General features: G+C 32.3%; 1 long non-coding RNA gene across 1 annotated transcript; it reads right to left on the reverse strand.

Annotated features, from left to right (window-relative positions):
- Positions 1-1,987: 1,987 nt before the first annotated feature.
- Positions 1,988-4,920, reverse strand: LOC107030766. The gene is made up of 2 exons (XR_001458142.2): positions 4,778-4,920; positions 1,988-2,343 (listed from the first exon to the last, which is right to left on the reverse strand). It is a non-coding gene; the product is annotated as an uncharacterized LOC107030766 (long non-coding RNA).
- Between the last annotated feature and the right edge of the window lie 3,378 nt (positions 4,921-8,298).

The following is an 8,298-nucleotide window of genomic DNA, read 5'->3' on the forward strand; positions in this document are numbered from 1 at the left end:
CCCCCCCCCCCCTCCCGCCAAAAAAAATGATAATGAAATAGGTTTTTCATGATCGTACGCCATGAAATCTTAAAGAATTGTTGCACTTTATGGATCATATGAAATTAATTCAAGAACTTGTTACAATATAAGATTGGATGTAAATTGCATCAAGCAACCCACTCAAAACAAAATCAAAATTATGTCATATTACAGAAGGATCGAAATTTCAATTCTGTTAACTTATAATATAAAAATTATCAAAAACACATTTAATTGATTAATTAAAAAAATTACAGCACTGGTGGATATACATATACATAATACACAGTAATCATGACTAGGGGTGGGCGTTGATTCTTTGTTCGATTTTATTAAATTTCGATTTGATTATTTAGTTTTTGGTTCTGAAAGAGTTTGCATCGAACACCAAACCAAATTAATTAATTTCGTCCACCCAATCGCTTTACGCTCTCTCTCTCTCTCTCTCTTTTATTCGATCTTTTCAACTTCAATTCGATTGTCTTCGATATTTTAAAATGATTTTTTGGTGCAAATGAAAAATAAAAGAAGTACCAAATCAAATATAAGGTGCTAAAAATTTAAAATATTTAAATCTGATCACTGATCAACATCATCAAATCCTACTCCCAACGCCCATTATATTTTTTGAGGAAGGTAACATTCACTTCTATATATCCACATGTATACTATATCAAAGTGTAGTCTCCTCCAAAAAATTTTACTTACATCAATCCTAAGATCTTCTAGTTTCAACTAGTCAACAACATTGAACGCATCTTATGTGTATCTCCTATCACTACTTGCTTATACCAGAAATAGTAAAGCCCTAGGCAATTTGCCTTTATCTTCTAGATATTATTTTGTTTTCCTTCAAAACAGTTTTGATTTTTTTTTTTCAAGTTCTCCATCAAATGCAAGTCTCCATCCTTCCCTTTTTTTCTTCCATTTTCATCACTGTTTCAGCATGTAGGACTTCAATAATTCTTTCAAGCTTTGTCCACTTGATGTGTCCATGTATAGTGCAAAAAGAGATGGTCGACTGACTCGACATGTTATTCACATAGATAGCATCTAGAACATTGATTGAATTTCCTCTTGTTCAAGTTTTCATGTGTCAAGACTTACTCTACTCTTTTGCCAAGAGTCTTTGAAGTAATTCACCCTATGTGGAATTTCTTTTCTCCAAATCATCTTCTAGGACCATCTAGCATAGCACCTTAGTGGAACAAAAATCTTTATATGTTGATTTTATGTTTAATTCCCCCACCCCCTTTCTCCCTCCTTCCATACTAGTCTATTTTCCTCTCTAGTTAGATTGGTAGTCACGTATTATGTCATGAAATTTTAATATGATTTTCATTTTTTCAATCATTAGGTTTCTTCTAATAAACAATTTCCACCCTTGTCTTGTCCATAATTATGTGGTTTTCACTTCTTGTGCTTGGCCTAGACTATGTAGTACAAGATAAAACATGTTTGAGTTCCATCCACACCTAATGTCATTTCAAAAAATTATTTTTCTCAATTGCGCACCTTGCAACTTGTTCTCTTCTTGACAAGTTGAAATAGTTTCCTTAGTATCCTGATAAATATTCATACGCTACACTTGTAAGGGGTGGTTACTATCTTCATCATTCGTTTGTCCTTCATGACATAGATTTCGATTTTTACTTCCTTCCATAGAGATACTTTTTTTTCACGGCTATTTCTTCATCAAGCTCTTGTTTTTGGTACTCGACTCTCTAATATTGAGTCTACCCCTATCTTTCTTATCAGCAGTTCCTCCCCATTTGACCGAATGGCACTTTCTACTATCTTCGCTTTCTTACCATAAAAAGTTTCTTCTAATTGCATCCAATATTTTGGTTACCTTGGCTGATATAGTGAACAATGACATCATGCATGAGGAAAGCGCATCAAAGATACTATTTAGTGGAGTTAGTGTCACTATCGGAGAGCACCCCTTAGTCGTAACATGGCGTACTCGACCTCAAAAAGGTCTTATACAAGCTTCATAGCATTCATAATATTCGACCATAAGTAAAAAATGACTAGGAATTAAAACTTTTCATTTAAAAACCCTTCACTTCAAGAACACGACATTCAAAATGATAGCGGAAGCCAACATCTCACATGGCCATCTCACCAAGACACGGAACCTAAAGATAGGGTCACGACCCTTCACAATCGAAAGACTTAAACAAAACTAGACATAACCTATTACGAATTAAATACAAGAAACTTCTAAATAATTGTCCCCGCATCATGAGGATATACACTTGGTCTTGGAGAACTCTTCCCAAGCCCTTGAATCTAGAGAACTCTATCTCTTGCCGAAACCTACACTTGTAGTAAAAAGTAGAAGAAATATGGGTTAGCACAATTAAGTACTAAGTATGATGACCATGCAAAAACATGCTTAGAAAGGGACATTTCGTTTGAAAGTCATGCATATGTCATTTTGGTAAAACTTCATAATTAAGAGCATATTAGGCATAATCTCTAAAACAAATCAACATTCTAATCATATCTTCACATTAGGACATATTCAACATACAAGCTTTGGACAGTACATATTCATAAGAATAATAAGCATTACATTCTTCACATAAACACATTAAGACCATCCCCTAAGGACAACTCTAAATCATACTTGTGCAATGTATGAGTAGCATCCCATAATACTACTCACTCTTAGTATTTCTTAAAGTCACCCTAGACTAGGCACGTTCATAATCATTAAGTATACACAATACAACCAAAGAAAGACATACATTATTACATAAATTACATAAGTCAACATTCTATATTAACTTTATTAAGAGTTCCATCATTCATTAGACATTATGTCAACATCCTTAATAGCATACTCATAAGACATAATAACAAAATCACATAAGTAATCCTAGATTGCACTTGTGCTATGTGTACATAAGATCCCAAGTATCATCTTTGGACTACCATGCTCATACCTATCATACACATTGTAAAGAGACATTCATAATCATGTTCATGTTCATAATTCATAAACATACTTCATATTCATAGCACATAGATATGCTTCATGTTCATAGCACATAACATAATGCATATTCATAGTGCATAAACATAATGCATATTCATAGTACATAACATAATGCATATTCATACTACATAAACATAAGAGGAACACACAATGACTACTCTCAAAGTTCACTTGTGCAATGTATGAATGACATCCCATACTACCACTCATACCAAGTAAACCATTTGAGGAACCATAACATATAACTCACTTTCGCATTCATAATTCATATTCTTGTTAATTAGAGGGAATATAGTCTTAACCGACACAGACCATGTGCTACATGAAATCTGGTGTCATATGACTCCACACCAAAAAAAGGCATCCTACTTGCCTAAATTAGAACTAACATTTTTAGCTTTAATGTGGATTCACTAGCTAATACCTATGCGGACACATAGTTATGGGATAAGTAGATTGCTTTTAGAAACCCGACCTAATTACTAGCGGGAGAGTTTCCATCTCATGAGAGAATATGTAGAAGACCCATCCTAACTAGTGGGAGAGTTTCTACCTCATTTGTCATATTGTCGCTGCTAAGCATTAATCCCGAACTTATACATTAGCAGTCTTTAGATTGTATCTACACGTGTAAAGGAATACTTTAGCCTTCATTCAATACAATTCATAACATAACTCACTGATTCAATAAGGTGAGAACTACATTTCATCTTTAGAATTCTAATATACATGTGAGAAATCCTTTTACATACATTCATAGTGTTTTCATGAGAACTATCTTTCAATCAATACAATAGGATCATCATAGACATGTAAATTTCATATTTCATAATGCATAAAGGTGAATATGAGAACTATACTTTCAATCGACACCATGAATACATCATAATTATATTATACATGGAGTGTGTGTTTAAATGTCCCTACTATGACAAAACAACAACAACATTATCATCGTAGACACTTCCCTCTCAAAGTATTCATAAACATGTACATACTATCATAATTATGCATAATCTTCATATATTATTTATAGACCATGCAACTCGACACCTCCACATTCATTATACTAGACATGTACATAATCGTAATTCAATCAGTTCATTCATTCATTGCATGTATATACTCATATAATCATATTGCAAATCATGTGGGTATAACCCTTCCACGATAGCACTAGATACAATTCAACATATACCATAATGTAAGCTCATCCACCAGAAGTGGATCTATCCATTCATATTCACTAACTAAACACCTCCACCATAAGTGGATCACACATCAATCTATCACAATTCTATATCATTAAAGATCAATCTCAACCCATAGATTCGAGATACTACAAGAGGCAAGACAATTGACATCCTTCATCATCCACATAATCAATTCATCTCACCAATACATCAATAATTCACCACAATAAGATATAATTAATGTCATGACTTTATAAAGTAACTTCATACAAGCAATTACTATCCACTATAAATCCATAACTAACCAATTTCCAATCAATTTCCAAAATAAAAGAGTTTGGGAAAAATCATGGGTTCTTGAAGAAATTCAATATAAAAATCAACTTATAATCATCAATTAAACCTTAATTCATCAATATAAATGCTTTAAAAATGTCTTAGCATTGAACCCATGTTTAAATTAGAAAATCGAATTTTGATCTTTGAAAGATTTTGAAATTCTTTTTGATTAGACTCCTTGAAAGAAAGATTGATCGAGGATGAAGGACCACCATACCTTTATTAAGAAACATTGAAGAAAATTGATGACGAAACTCTTCTGAAATCCCCAAATCCAAGCTTCTATGGCTTCTTCTTCTTTGAGTTTAGAGAGAGAAATATTGGAGGAAGATGAACTTTTTGATTTGAAGTGGGTCTTTGTGAAAGTGATTTATTTTGGGAATATTTGAATATAAAATCCCTTATATAGTTATTTATAAATACTATAAAATATACCCACATTTTAATTTAACTTAAAAATAATATTTACAAAAACGTCATTCCACGTATGGACTTAGCCAAATTTTTTGGATCTTTTTATATTTTCAATTTATATACAAACTTATAAAAGGTAAAAGGACAAAATTGCCCTTGAACTATGCGAAATAGACCACTTATACCCTCAGTTAAATTTTAGGATAAAAATTGCCCCTACCGTTACCTTAATAGATCACAATTACCCTTAAGACTTAACAGAAGTGATTTGGCAAGCCACATGGCACTAATTTGCCACATAGGTTTGCCAACTAGGATACTCACTAAATTTTTTGACCCAATTAATAATTTAATCCTACCCCATTTTTGCTAAACCCAACCCACTCAAATTAGGAGGAAACATATCCTTTTCACCTCAATGTTTTCACTATTCAATTTACCACATGGAGAAGAGTTCCTTGAAGAACGTCTTTGCATTCAAATAAACAGAAGTACTGCATTTTTGCCGCAAGAAATCGACCAAAATTTGATACATCTTTGCTGCAAGAATCTCAGGAGTATCGTAATAGCCAAGAATATCTAATTTTAAATTTGAGTTTGTTAATTTGTGACCCAAATTTGATACATAGCCATGACTCTTGATGTCAAATATTATAGAGGATTAGTGGCAGCAATTCACTCTGTTTTCAAGCATTCATCTTGCCCAAAAAAATATTTATTTTCATTTTTGTGGCTTCGGAGAATAAGGATTTTCAAGACCTGAGAAAGATGGTGAAGTTTATATTTCCATCTATGAGTTTCAAAGTTTACAACCTTAATGCATTTCAAGTGAAGAAATTGATAGCATGCTCTTGATAATCCATTGAACTATGCTTAAACTTATTTGTTGAGATCATCCAACCCTGTGTTGAAAGTTGTTATTCATTTTGATTCTGATGTTGTTTAGTTGATGACATCCAAAAGTTATGATCAATTTCTGTAACTGGTTTGAAAATTATTGGAGCTTCAGAGTACTGTCAAGCAAATTTCAGACAATACCTAGTTTGAAAGCTAGGATGCAAAGATGTTCTTCAAAAAATTCTCTTATGTATGGTGAATTGAACAGTGAAAACGATTTAGGTAAGATGATGCCTCTCTCCTATTTGAGTGAACTGGGTTTAGCAAAAATGTGTTAGGATTGATTATTAATTGGGTAAAATTTTTTAGTGGATATCCTAGTTGGCAAGCCTATATGGCGGAATTTGTGTGATGTGGTTTGTCATATCACTTCAGTTAAGTTTTAAGGGTAATTGTGGTCTCATAAGATAACGGAAGGGGCATTTTTTATCCTAAAATGTAACTGAGGGTATAAGTGATCTATTTTGCATAGTTCGGGGGCAGTTTTGATCCTTTTCCGCTTATAAAATTATATGTTAAGCTCTAGTTCAACCTATCATTTTTCGAGTCGTTACAATTATTGCCACTTGAAGATAAATACTGACACTTTCAGTTTGCAAGCTTTCTTTCACACTTCTCAATTACTGCACTCCATTTTTTTTAAACTTGCTCTTAGCCCCTGAAGGCATATTCAAGTACGTTGTTAGTAATGTACCCACTTTTCATCCTAGATTGTTAGCTTATAAGTCTTCAATATTTATCATTGAGTTGACTAGATAGATGACAATGTTGCTCCAGTTTATATGCAAACTTGAAGAAATGTAGAACATATTGAAAATGACCCTCAAAATCAGCATTTGCTCCTCTACTGCATCGCAAAATATTATGAGTGTCATCTACATACTGTCGATGGGTAATGTAGGTTGTTTCTTGTATATATTCCCCATTTGGGAACCTTTGATCCAACCCTTGACTTTTGCAGTCTCAAATAAGTTGTTTAGCCCTTTAATGACAAAGATAAACAGAAAAAGGGATAAATGATGAGAATAAGCCACATGAGCTTCTAATGATTAGAATAAAGCATTTCAGTGAGCTTTCTAATCCATTTTGGTCTAAATCTCATCCTCTACAACATATTCGTCATAAAATTTCAATTCGAATAATCATATGCCTTCAGGATATCCAGTTTATATAAGATCCATGATTATTTATCTCTATCCCTGGAGTCAATACATTCATTAGCTATAAATATTGAATCCATGATCTACCTATTCTTGATAAAAATTATTTGTTTTCCATCCACTAGCTTATGTATCACTTTCTTTAGTCGACTCGTTTTACAATTATCTTGTACACTCCTTGTACTAGGCTTATTAGTCTAAAGTCATCTAGTTCCATAGCCCTTGTCTTATTGGGTATCAAAACCATAAATGTAGAATTTATACTCTTCTCAAATACCCTTTTCTCATAGAAGTTTTGAGTTGTTGCCACCATTTCTTTTTTTATGACTATCCAACACTAGCCAAAAACGTCCACGGAGAAGCCATCTGGGCCAGCGGATTTGTCCCCAGAATATGCTTTGATGCTTTTTTCTATGATTCAAAGGGGAACATCAGTTGGTTATTGTCATTTTTATCAATCAAAGGACACTCTCTCATTTCTAAATTGGGCCTCCAAACCTCATTTCAGCATATAACTTCTCAAAGTATCACTACAACAAATATGATATATAACTACGAAATTAATAGCTATGACATCAAATTCGTCACTAATTATTCGCTTTTAGTGACAAAATTTACTTTTCGTGCTTTAATATATGAGACACATACTTTTAATGACAAAACATAAGAATTTGTAGCAATTTTTTGTCCACTAAAGTTTCCTACAAAAAAATTATTTGGCGCCATTTTGTTAAGTAGTGTTAGTCACGAATTTAAAATTATCGGTGACACATTATTTCGTCAATAATAGTGTATGTAATTTATGACAAACTACGACATCAAATTCGTCACTAATTATTCGCTTTTAGTGACAAAATTTACTTTTCGTGCTTAAATATATGAGACACATACTTTTAGTGACGAAACATAAAAAATCTGTAGTAAAGTTTTGTCCAATAAAATTTCCCCAAAAAATTAATTGGTGTCATTGTTAAGTAGTGTTAGTCACAAATTTAAAGTTATCAGTAACACATTATTTGTCACTAATAATGTATCTAATTCATGACAAAATATTTTTTTTCTTATAATTTATTAAATTCTAGACACAATAAAATTTCATCTAAAAAATATGTTGTTATAATATCGACAAATTAGAGTTCGTAGTTATATATTATAAATTTTAGCTATGAAAATTTATATTTAATTATGACATTTATTTCGTCACTAATAATATAAATAAGTGGTGACAAATATTTTATCGTCTCTAATCAATCTATGATTTAGTGTC

The sequence above is a fragment of the Solanum pennellii genome, chromosome 1 (genome assembly GCF_001406875.1).
Source record: "Solanum pennellii chromosome 1, SPENNV200".
Lineage (NCBI taxonomy): Eukaryota > Viridiplantae > Streptophyta > Magnoliopsida > Solanales > Solanaceae > Solanum > Solanum pennellii.